Here is a 12,521-nt window from a genome sequence, read left to right as displayed (position 1 = left end):
CCGGGGACCGGGACCGAAGAGAGTGCTCCACACTTCCGCTGCTGTAACACGTGCCGCTTGCCCAGAGAGGGCACCATGCCGGGGACCGGGACTGAAGAGAATGCTCCACACTTGTAACACGTGCCCCGTGCCCGGAAGGGGCGCCATGCACGGGACCGGGACTGAAGAGGACGCTCCGCACTTCCGCTGCTGTAACACGGACCGCCTGTCCGGAGGGGGCGCCATGCCGGGGACCGGGACTGAAGAGGACGCTCCGCAGACACACGCGCTGGTAGGTGAGCGTTTCTGGAACGGGCACCGCAGCCCTGTGGGGACTGAGCTCCGCCTCCCTCTCTGGAGACGGTCCGGTCCGACACAGCCAGCACAGCGCCAGGTCACTGGCTGGTCCTCGCTGGAAACGGGAGCCGTGTCGGGAGCTGGTCTGCGCTGTCGGTGGTTCGCACAGGTAGGAGCGGCAGTGGCCGCCTGAAGGAAAGGCCACGAGTGTGAAACCCTGCCGAGCGTCTGTCCCTGCTACTCTGGACGCTCTGCCCCTGGGCTCACTGGAACAGAAGCAGCTGGGTTGGGGGAAACTGCACCCACAGGAAAGGGCGTCGTCATCTCTGCCCTGAGTGTCTTCTGACGGCCATAGGTGGAAAGATGAGTGTCTCACACACGTACCCACCCTGAGAGATCCATGCATGCACCTCACTTTCGGTCACACTTACAACCGGATTTTCGACTTTGTTTTTTCCAAGTCCCCAACCAGTCGGCCAGCCCTTTAGCTATGGCCCCTGAGTCACTGTAGGTATGACTTTCCACACCACGCATAGGACCAGATGGTCTGGGAAGAGCTCCGCTCACATGGAGGACTCCTGTTAACCAACGTTTTCATCCTGAGTCCACAGCAGTGCAGCAGCCGGTCTGTTCTTGCTGGTATACCGACATACCACACAGAAAACCTATGAACTGGGCTGGTGCCTTCTTCTCCTCCATCCACGACTCAGGAAACCAATACGGAAGTTTTATTTCCAATTACTAAGCATATTACTAAGCGTTGGAAATAAGACTTACATATAAGCATGCTCTAGGGGCTGGCTACCTACTCCAGTGTTCTTGCCTGGAGAATTCCATGGATGGAGGAGCCTGGTGGGCTACAGTCCACAGGGTCACAAAGAATCGGACATGACTGAGCAACCCCACTTTCTTTCAGGGGCTTCCCAGGGGTGCTAGTGGTAAAGAAAGTGAAAGTGAAGTCACTCAGTCTTGTCTGACTCCTTGTGACCCCATGGACTGTAGCCTACCAGGATCCTCAGTCCATGGGATTTTCCAGGTAAGAATACTGGAGTGGGTTACCATTTCCTTCTCTAAGGTATCTTCCCAACCCAGGGATCAAACCCAGGTCTCCCGCATTGCAGGCAGACGCTTTACGTCTGAGCTACAGTAACTGTCCAGTGGTAAAGAACCCACCTGTCAATGCAGGAATAATAAGAGACATGGGTTCAATCCCTGGGTTGGGAAGATACCCTGGGGGAGGAAATGGAAACCTACTCCAGTATTCTTGCCAGGAGAATCCCATGGACAGAGGAGCCTGGTGGGCTACAGTCCATGGAGTCACAAAGAGTCGGACATGACTGAAGGGACTTAACATAAACACAAACACACTACACATTTTACAACCGGGGGTAAAAAAAAGACCCTGATGCTGGGAAAGATTGAAGGTGGGAGAAGGGGATGACAGAGGATGAGATGGCTGGATGGCATCACCTACTCAATGGACACGAGTTTGAGTAAACTCCAAGAAATAGTGCAGGAGAGAGAAGCCTGGTGTGCGGCAGTCCATGGGGTGACAAAGAGTCAGACACGACTTAGGGACTGAACAACATGGGTTTGTGTTCTTATTGGACACACCTTGAGACAGACACTCTCCAGGACTCTGTATGATATGAGCTCTGTAAGGTCTCACAATGACTAGTGAACAACAGTATTATTTTAACTTTCTGGGGATCATTTTAACTTCAGAGCCGGTACTCAATAAACCCCAGAAAAGCTGAGTTCCATTCTCTCCCATGCACAGTCACCCTGGTAAATGACTTCTGGAAGACTTGGAGAATGCTGTGGGTTTGTTATACAGTTACTCCTCAAAGAGACCTTCTCTTCCCTTAATTCAAAGGAACCTGGGGCTGTGCCCTCTAAGGAAATGGATGGATACCACTTATAGTAATCAAATATTGTTTTCAACCCAGCCAAACTAAAATTTGTGTTTGCCTCCAGCAAAGCGCAGCCTCTGCTCCTGACCTTGGACGAGGGGTATCTCCTCACGGCCGCCCCTCCTGACCTTGAATGCGGACTAGCTCCTCTCAACCCTCCTGCACCCATGCAGCCACCGCTCCTTGGACGTGGGGTTGCTCCTCTCGGCCACCACCTCTGACCTCGGGCGTGGGGTAGCTTCTCTCAGCTGCGCTTCCACGTGGTCTGTCGCAGCTGCCGTACTTCTCCTTCTTTCAGTATTCTGCTTCACTTCAGTATTCTTGCCTTGAGAACCTCATGAACAGTATAAAAAGGCAAAATGATAGGATACTGAAAGAGGAACTCCCCAGGTTGGTAGGTGCCCAATATGCTACTGGACATCAGTGGAGAAATAACTCCAGGAAAAATGAAGGGATGGAGCCAAAGCAAAAACAATATCCTGTTATGGATGTGACTGGTGATAGAAGCAAGGTCCAATGCTGTAAAGAGCAGTATTGCATAGGAACCTGGAATGTTGGGTCCATGAATTGGGTGTGGTCAAACAGGAGATGGCAAGACTAAACGTCGACATTCTGGGAATCAGTGAAGGAAAATGGACTGGAATGGGTGAATTTAACTCAGATAATCATTATCTACTACTGTGGGTGGGAATCCCTTAGAAGAAATGGGATACCCATCATGGTCAACAAAAGAGTCTGAAATGCAGTATTTGGATGCAATCTCAAAAATGACAGAATGATCTCTGTTCATTTCCAGGTCAAACCATTCAATTTCACGGTAATCCAAGTGTATGCCCCCAACCAGTAACACTGAAGAAGATGAACAGTTCTATGAAGACCTACAAGACCTCTTAGAACTTACACCCAAAAAAGATGTCCTCTTCATTATAGGAGACTGGAATGCAAAAGTAGAAAGTCAAGAGACACCTGGTTAACGGGCATATTTGGCCTTGGAGTACTGAATGAAGCAGGGCAAAGGCTAATAGAGTTTTGCCAAGAGAACACACTGGTCATAGCAAACACCCTCTTCCAACAACACAAGATGAGACTCTAAACATGGACATCACCAGATGGTCGACACCAAAATCAGATTGATTATATTCTTTTCAGCCAAAGATGGAGAAGCTCTATACAGTCAGCAAAAACAAGACTTGGAGCTGACTATGGCTCAGATCATGAACTCCTTACTGCCAAATTCAGACTTAAACTGAGGAAAGTAGGGATAACCACTAGACCATTCAGGTATGACCTAAATCAAATCCCTTATGACTATACAGTGGAAATGAGAAATAGATTTAAGGGACTAGATCTGATAGACAGAGTGCCTGATGAACTATGGATAAGGTTCATGACATTGTACAGGAGACAGGAATCAAGACTATCCCCATGGAAAAGAAATACAAAAAGGCAAAATGGTTGTCTAAGAAGGCCTTACAAATAGCTATGAAAAGAAGAGAAGCAAAAAGCAAAGGAGAGAAAGAAAGATATTCCCATTTGAATGCAGAGTTCCAAAGAATAGCAAGGTGAGATAAGAAAGCCTTCCTCAGCGATCAATGCAAAGAAATAGAGGAAAACAACAGAATGGGAAAGACTAGAGATCTCTTCAAGAAAATTAGAGATACCAAGGGAACACTTGATGCCAAGATGGGTTCGATAAAGGACAGAAATGGTATGGACCTAACAGAAGGAGAAGATATTAAGAAGAGGTGGCAAGAATACACAGAAGAACTGTACAAAAAAGATCTTCACAACCTAGATAATCACGATGGCATGAGCACTCACCTAGAGCCAGACATCCTGGAATGGAAAGTTAAGTGAGTCTTAGAAAGCATCACTACGAACAAAGCAAGTGGAGGTGATGGAATTCCAGTTGAGCTATTTCAAATCCAAAAAGATGATGCTGTGAAAGTGCTGCACTCAATATGTCAGGAAATTTGGAAAACTCAGCAGTGGCCACAGGACTGGAAAAGGCCAGTTTTAATTCCAGTCTCAAAGAAAGGCAATGCCAAAGAATGCTCAAACTACTGCACAATTGCACTCATCTCACACACTAGTAAAGTAATGCTCAAAATTCTCCAAGCCAGGCTTCAGCAATACGTGAACTGTGAACTTCCAGATGTTCAAGCTGGTTTTAGAACAGGCAGAGGAACCTGAAATCAAATTGTGAACATCCACTGGATCATTGAAAAAGCAAGAGAGTTCCAGAAAAACATTTATTTCTGCTTTATTGACTATGCCAAAGCCTTTGACTGTGTGGATCACAATAAAATTCTGAAAGAGATGGGAATACCAGACCACCTGACCTGCCTCTTGAGAAACCTGTATGCAGGTCAGGAAGCAACAGTTAGAACTGGACATGGAACAACAGACTGGTTCCCAGTAGGAAAAGGAATACGTCAAGGCTGTATATTGTCACCCTGCTTATTTAACTTATATGCAGAGTACATCATGAGAGACGCTGGGCTGGAAGAAGCATAAGCTAGAATCAAGATTGCTGGGAGAAATATCAATAACCTCAGATATGCAGATGACACCACCCTAATGGCAGAAAGTGAAGAGGAACTAAAAAGCCTCTTGATGAAAGTGAAAGAGGACAGTGAAAAAGTTGGCTTAAAGCTCAACATTCAGAAAATTAAGATCATGGCATCCGGACCCATCACTTCATGGCAGATAGACGAGTAACAGTAGAAACAGTGGCTGGCTTTATTTTTCTGGGCTCCAAAATCACTGCAGATGGTGACTGCAGCCATGAAATTAAACAACGCTTACTCCTTGGAAAGAAAGTTGTGACCAACCTAGACAGCATATTAAAAAGCAGAGACATTACTTTGCCAGCAATGGTGCATCTAGTCAAAGCTATGGTTTTTCCAGTGGTCATGTATGGATGTGAGATTTGGACTGTGAAGAAAGCTGAGCGCAGAAGAATTGATGCTTTCGAACTGTGGTGTTGGAGAAGACTCTTGAGAGTCCCTTGGACTGCAAGGAGGTCCAAACAGCCCATCCTAAAGGAGATCAGTCCTGGGTGTTCATTGGAAGGACTGATGCTGAAGCTGAAACTCCAGTACTTTGGCCACCTCATGCAAAGAGTTCACTCATTGGAAAAGACCCTGATGCAGGGAGGGATTGGGGGCAAGAGAAGAAGGGGATGATAGAGGATGAGATGGCTGGATGGCATCACCGACTCATGGACAACTGTGGGAGTTGGTGATGGACCAGGAGGCCTGTTGTGCTGCGATTCATGGGGTCGCAAAGAGTTAGACATGACTGAGCAACTGAACTGACTGATGCATTTCAAGAAGGATTTTATTAGGCTTCCCACCTACTGCATTTCTAAGGAGCCACTGCCAGCAATTTCTGCAGGTCAGACATCTTCTAACAACCATTTTAAACATGATTTTAATTGTAGTAATTGCATCACCACCTATTCTCTACAACTCCATGTGATATTATTCCTGTTGAGACAAAAATAATTTTCACTGAAGTTTCCCTATGTTATATATGGACTACAGAGATTCAGCAATTCAGAGGCCTTCAAGGATGGTATGTGCTCCTTACCAATGATTTCTTAATGCCTCAGTGCGGAGGGTGCCCGCCACATCATTCCAGTGTATGACAGGGAGAGGCTGAGCAGGTTACACAAGAAATCCATTCCCACATCCCCACTTCCTCCAGCTGCAGACTCCTACATCTTCCGAATGCTGGAAGGAGGCGAGCTAGCATTTTAACCTTTCTCACTGTAAGCCAACTTTGGGGACAGCTTCAAATCAGCCAGTTCATTAAACTATACATACCTGCACCAAGTATTTTAGCCAAAACATTATATTCTGAATTCCAAATGAGTACGCTCAATTCAGTGAATTCAGTCTTCTCTGATTATATTTCATCAGAGTTGCTCAAACACCTGAAGAATCCATTCCTTGCTTGCTCTCCAAGTTTACTTTCCAGGCTACCAATGATAGACAACAACAAGGTCATTTGTTCTTTTTCTGGAAGTATACTTCTTTTTTATGTAACTTTTAGATGTCGATTTAACTTAAAAAAATGTGTGAAGTCTGCATGAATGGCATAAAGAATTCTAATGTAACTTTCAGCCATAATCAACAAGTGTAAACCTTTTACGTTATTTATGACTTTGCTTTTCTCTGTGGACACATCCATGTACATTTTTTTTCTGAATCATTTGCCCTTTGAGAGGAAATTGCACAAGTCGTATATGTTACTTCAAAATACTTCAGTATGCATTTTTCAAGACCAAGGACATTCTATTACATAAGCACCATATAATAATTAAAGTTGAGAAATCTAATTTGGATACTATATTGTTATATAATTCCACTATCTGTATTTGAGATTGCCACTTATCCCAATAATGTCCTCTACAGGTATTTTTTTCCTCAGATAATGAAATATATTTATTGTTCATAAGCAAACTTTTCTTTATTTTCACAGTAAGAGCACTTATAGACTACTCTTCTAAAATTTCAAGTGCCTGGTAAGTACTGATAATTACAGATACCGTGTTACACAGCGAGCTCTAGCAATTTCTCGGTTTGGAACCTGAAGTTTCACTTTCTTCCAGTCCTCGGCCACCAGGATTCTGCAGTGTTTCCGTGAGTCCGACTCTTTTAGATAACTCACACAAGGGGAACTGTGCAATGCTTGTCCTTCAGGGACCAGTTTATTTCACCAAGTATAATGTCTTCCATGATCATCCATGTTGTACAGGTACTTTACCTCCTTGGTCAAGTTTATTCATAGGTATCTTATTCTTTTTGGTGCAATTGTAAATGAGGCTGCTTTCTTCATCTCTCTGTGGACAGCTCATTGTTAGAGAAGTTCGGGGAAATACAGAAGTAGAAATTTCCCAGCCTTGTTCCCACCTGATCCCTTTCAACTTCTCAGGGTCTTACCCGTCCACCAGTCCTCTTGCTGCAGTATCCCCAGGGCTGAGTGTGTGATCAGCCTGGCAGCTCCCCAGCCCTGACAGTCAGAGACGCAGCAGCCAACGCTGACTTCCACCAGGAACGGACCAAGACACGGGACCTCACTCTCCTTCTCGGGTCGCCAGCGGTGACCCCTCTCTGCAGAAACACAGACAGGAGGCGGAGGACAGGGGAAGCCGGCTGCTGTCACTCACTCAGGCCAGCCTCACGGACAGAGCAGAGGGGAGAGGGTCAGACACGGCCTGAGACAGGAAACCACGGACGTCCACGCAGTGCCAAAGCCCAACTCACCCAACTGACCAAAGGCGAAGATTCTGAAGAATAACCTCGGGGAGGTGAGAGAACTAGGCTCAGAAATGAAAGGGGATCACAGCCAGAGACAGACACTGTAGTGACAATCTAGTGACATGAACTCCGTCATGTTGCTTTAAACGAGTGGACCCAGTGGGGAAGGAAGTGGCCACCGCTCCAGAGTCCTTTCCTGGGAAATCCCACAGACAGGGGGCCTGCCGGGTTACAGCCCACGGAGTCACAGAGTCAGACACGACTTAGCAGCCGAACAACAGCAGAGGTTTAGCATGTGGCGAATTTAGTTAAGAGGACAGACAGGAAGATTAATTCAGTTCAGTTCAGTCGCTCAGTCATGTCCGACTCTTTGCAACCCCATGGACTGCAGCACGCCAGGCCTCCCTGTCCATCACCAACTCCCAGAGTTTACTCAAACTCATATCCATTCAGTCGGTGATGCCATCCAACCATCTCATCCTCTGCCATCCCCTTCTCCTCCTGCCTTCAATCCCTCCCAACATCAGGGTCTTTTCAAATGAGTCAGGTCTTCACATCAGGTGGCCAGAGTACTGGAGTTTTAGCTTCAGCATCAGTCCTTCCAATGAACACTCAGGACTGATCTCCTTTGGGATGGACTGGTTGGATCTCCTTGCAGTCCAAGGGACTCAAGAGTCTTCTGCAACAGCACAGGTCAAAAGCATCAATTCTTCAGTGCTCAGCTTTCTTTATAGTCCAACTCTCACATCCATACATGACCACTGGAAAAACCATAGCCTTGACTAGACAGACTTTTGTTGTCAAAGTAATGTCTCTGCTTTTTAATATGCTGTCTAGGTTGGTGATAGCTTTTCTTCCAAGGAGCAAGAGTCTTAATTTCATGGCTGCAGTCACCACGTGCCAAATTTAGTTAAGAGGACAGACAGGACCTCTAATTCAGTATCGCCAGATTCTACTCAATGGGTACGAAATGGTATCCCAATGGAAAGCAGAAAAAGTGTGCTGGACACCCTGCAAACAACACTTGCCTGCTTCAGATGTAGAGGGGTCCCCTGCGGGGGCAGAGCCTGGTTGCCCACCAGGGAGGCCCTGCTGTTGGCAGGGCAGCCGCTGCAGCCACCCCAGTGCATGGAAATGTGAGCATCACCTGACCGCCCTCCCCAGGACGGATGTCTGGGGCCCTTCCAGCAAACTCGCGCGTATTTCTCACTTGCCCCTCGGATCATGTCCGTTGAAGAAGGTGTCACATCATTCCCACTCAACCACACTGCTTGCGAGGCAGGGTCCACAGTGGTTTGTTTGTATATCCCCCCATACCCAGCTTAACGCCTTAAGCATGCAGCTCAATAAAGACCAGTCGAACAAATGAATAAATGAATGAAAAAAGCCATCTCTTGAACCATCCAGAAAACACTAAGCTTGATGCAGTTTGAAAGGCAAGTACATTTTATGACGACCTCCCATCCTTCACTCATGATATATATGCTATTCTTTCAAAGTGAGAAGTTGCTTAGAAATAACTCAGTCCAGAAAGGAAAAGAAGGCTTCAGTGTTTCGTAGCAGCGGGGACTCTGACTGGCGTGACCATTTCATTTCTAGGAGTCTCTGGGAACTAAGGGAAAATCCTCACACACACTTCCTCCTCTCTTTGCATCTCTCTGTAATTTCTCAGAAGAGCAGAAACTCTTTGATATTTTCTTCTGTTAAGAAAATCAGTTTAAGTCTCATATGAGTCTCAAATCAGCATTTATATTTTTTAAAAATGGATATGGCTGATTTGAAAACATGTTAGAATTAGCTACAGTTAAGATTCAACTCATGACCGATAGCATCTTCTGGTTGAATTTTAAATGACCAGAGTTTAAAAATAGTCTTTCAGTGGGACAAAATCAGCTTTATTCCCATGTTAAGTCACTTAACCACTGTAAGATCTCAAACAAAATCTTTAAAAATAAAAAGGAAAAGAGAATGCATGGGTGACATATAAAATAATTCCACAGAGTTTAAAACACATTGCACTGGTTACTTTTTACATACACATACTAGCTGTGCCCTTTGCTATCTTGCCATTTTGTACATTTTGCTATGATATGACACTTTGTATGTACATATGTTAGCTGTGCCATTGGTATCTTAAAGGAGGGCTTACCTAACCAAAATGCTAAAATTCTAATACACATATATGAGCACAAGCCTTGAACAATTTTAAAAGAACACAAGGCAATAGACCGTTTGAATCACTAGTAACAGTAAAAAAAAAATAGTAAGACAATATTTTGGCTAGTAGGCAAAGAATTTTGTAAATAATAAGAAAAAATAATTGCTCATACTGGCAAAGATTCAATAAAGTAGGAACTCTCCTCACTTCTGGTGGTAGTGCAGATTACAGTTTGACATTAGATGCCAAGTGCCTTAAAATATTAATATCCTCTGACCCACTTAATCTCACTTTGTAGATCCACTGTAAGAAACAATTCCAAATGCCTACGATACAGTTTGGAAGCAGGTATTCATTTTGCCTGTGGAGGCAAAAAGCTAGTGGAAGTGATGGAATCCCAGTTGAGCTATTTCAAATCCAAAAAGATGATGCTGTGAAAGTGCTGCACTCAATATGTCAGCACATTTGGAAAACTCAGCAGTGGCCACAGGACTGGAAAAGGTCAGTTTTCATTCTAATCCCAAAGAAAGGCAATGCCAAAGAATGCTCAAACTACTGCACAATTGCACTCATCTCACACACTAGTAAAGTAATGCTCAAAATTCTCCAAGCCAGGCTTCAGCAATACGTGAACTCTGGGAACTTCCAGATGTTCAAGCTGGTTTTAGAACAGGCAGAGGAACCTGAAATCAAATTGTGAACATCCACTGGATCATCGAAAAAGCAAGAGAGTTCCAGAAAAACATTTATTTCTGCTTTATTGACTATGCCAAAGCCTTTGACTGTGTGGATCACAATAAAATTCTGAAAGAGATGGGAATACCAGACTACCTGACCTGCCTCTTGAGAAACCTGTATGCAGGTCAGGAAGCAATAGTTAGAACTGGACATGGAACAACAGACTGGTTCCCAGTAGGAAAAGGAGTACATCAAGGCTGTATATTGTCACCCTGCTTATTTAACTTCTATGCAGGATACATCATGAGAAACGCTGGGCTGGAAGAAGCACAAGCTGGAATCAAGATTGCGGGAGAAATATCAATAACCTCAGACATGCAGATGACACCACCGTTATGGCAGAAAGTGAAGAAGAACTAAAGGGCCTCTTGATGAAAGTGAAAGAGGAGAGTTAAAAAGTTGGCTTAAAGCTCAACATTCAGAAAACTAAGATCATGGCATCCGGTCCCATCACTTCATGGCAAATAGATGGGGAAACAGTAGAAACAGTGGCTGACTTTATTTTTCTGGCCTCCAAAATCACTGCAGATGGTGATTGCAGCCATGAAATTAAAAGATGCTTACTCCTTGGAAGAAAAGTTATGACCAACCTAGACAGCATATTAAAAAGCAGAGACATTACTTTGTCAATAAAGGTCCATCTAGTCAAAGCTATGGTTTTTCCAGTGGTCATATATGGATATGAGAGTTGGACTATAAAGAAAGCTGAGCACTGAAGAATTGATACTTTTGAACTGTGGTGTTGGAGAAGACTCTTGAGAGTCCCTTGGACTGCAAAGAGATCCAACCAGTCCATCCTAAAGGAACTCAGTCCTGGGTGTTCACTGGAAGGACTGATGTTGAAGCTGAAGCTCCAATACTTTGGCCTGATGTGAAGAGCTGACTCACTGGAAGAGACCCTGATGCTGGGGAAAATTGAAGGCGGGAGGAGAAGGGGACCACAGAGGATGAGATGGTTGGATGGCATCACCAACTCGATGGACATGAGTTTGAGTAAACTCCGGGAGTTGGTGATAGACAGGGAGGCCTGGTGTGCTACAGTCCATGGGGTCGCAAAGAATTGGACACGACTGAGCGACTGAACTGGACTGAACTGATTCATTTTGCCGAGATGCTCCTCAATTAAAATTGCATAAAAGGCCAAGATGGTTGACATCGCCCTTCCGTGCAGTTCACCTCCTTGCTACGCCCTTCCCTCTTCTCAGGTTCTCAGTGTCTTGTCTTTCTTGTTCCTTGGCTGTTTCCCCATCTCCTACACTCTGGACCAGGAGAGGTATCAGACTGAGAGGAGAACAGACTCTGCCAGCTTCGCTGAAATTACACTCAGTCCTCTAATCCTGCGACAGCTACTCTGTCTACTTAACTCAAAGTCTTGCTCATTTTGGGCCATGCCAGGCCCACACTTGCCATAGAGAAAGAAAAGAAATCATTGATGGGAAATGGGGTCTTAAAGCTTTTTCTGAGAAAGAAGGGATAAAGTAGATAGGTTGGGGGGCGGGGGGAGGCAATCAGTTACACACACAGAAGCCCTGAACATAATTTCACCTGGAGCAGGAGAACCATGCTCACTGGCATCTAACTGCCTTTTCCACTCATGCAGATCATCATTTCCAAAGTTACTTTCACAACTGAGTATACATGGGCTGCCTTTGGCATTCTTTGTCCCTACAAACGTTTGAGAAGATTGAAAAAGTAGAATGTCATCTGAAGATGGCCTTTGGGTTTTAGCAAAAAGGCAGAAGGGCAGTGCTTTGTAGAAGTCAAGAAAAAGTCAAACTTTATTCCTAGAGCCAGAAGCTTGGCATTCACTACACGGAGGTACATGTAGAAACAGTGGTGGTGAGGATACTGTTTGGCACGTGTCTGCACAGACCTACACCTGATCTTTGCAGGGTGCAGGTCACTGCTAGAGAGAGGCCCCCAGCTCCCAGGGCACCTACCTCCATCCTCCTGCTCATCACATGGTGACGGATGAGCAAGCAGACCCGGGGCACGGAACCCAGAGATCTAAGCCCCATCCACACACCCCTGAAACAGCTCTGCCTCGTCTCCAGACTTAGGGAAACCGGCCAAAGTGCACACGGAATCACGGGCAGTGGATTTGGGGCCAACCAGCATCCGCCTGTCGGTAGCTCTACTGTAGGAGGAGAGTAGTCTAAGTGGACGTGT

The sequence above is a fragment of the Cervus elaphus genome, chromosome 9 (genome assembly GCF_910594005.1).
Source record: "Cervus elaphus chromosome 9, mCerEla1.1, whole genome shotgun sequence".
Lineage (NCBI taxonomy): Eukaryota > Metazoa > Chordata > Mammalia > Artiodactyla > Cervidae > Cervus > Cervus elaphus.
The sequence above is the reverse complement of the archived record's forward strand: the minus strand, read 5'-3'. Positions refer to the sequence as shown.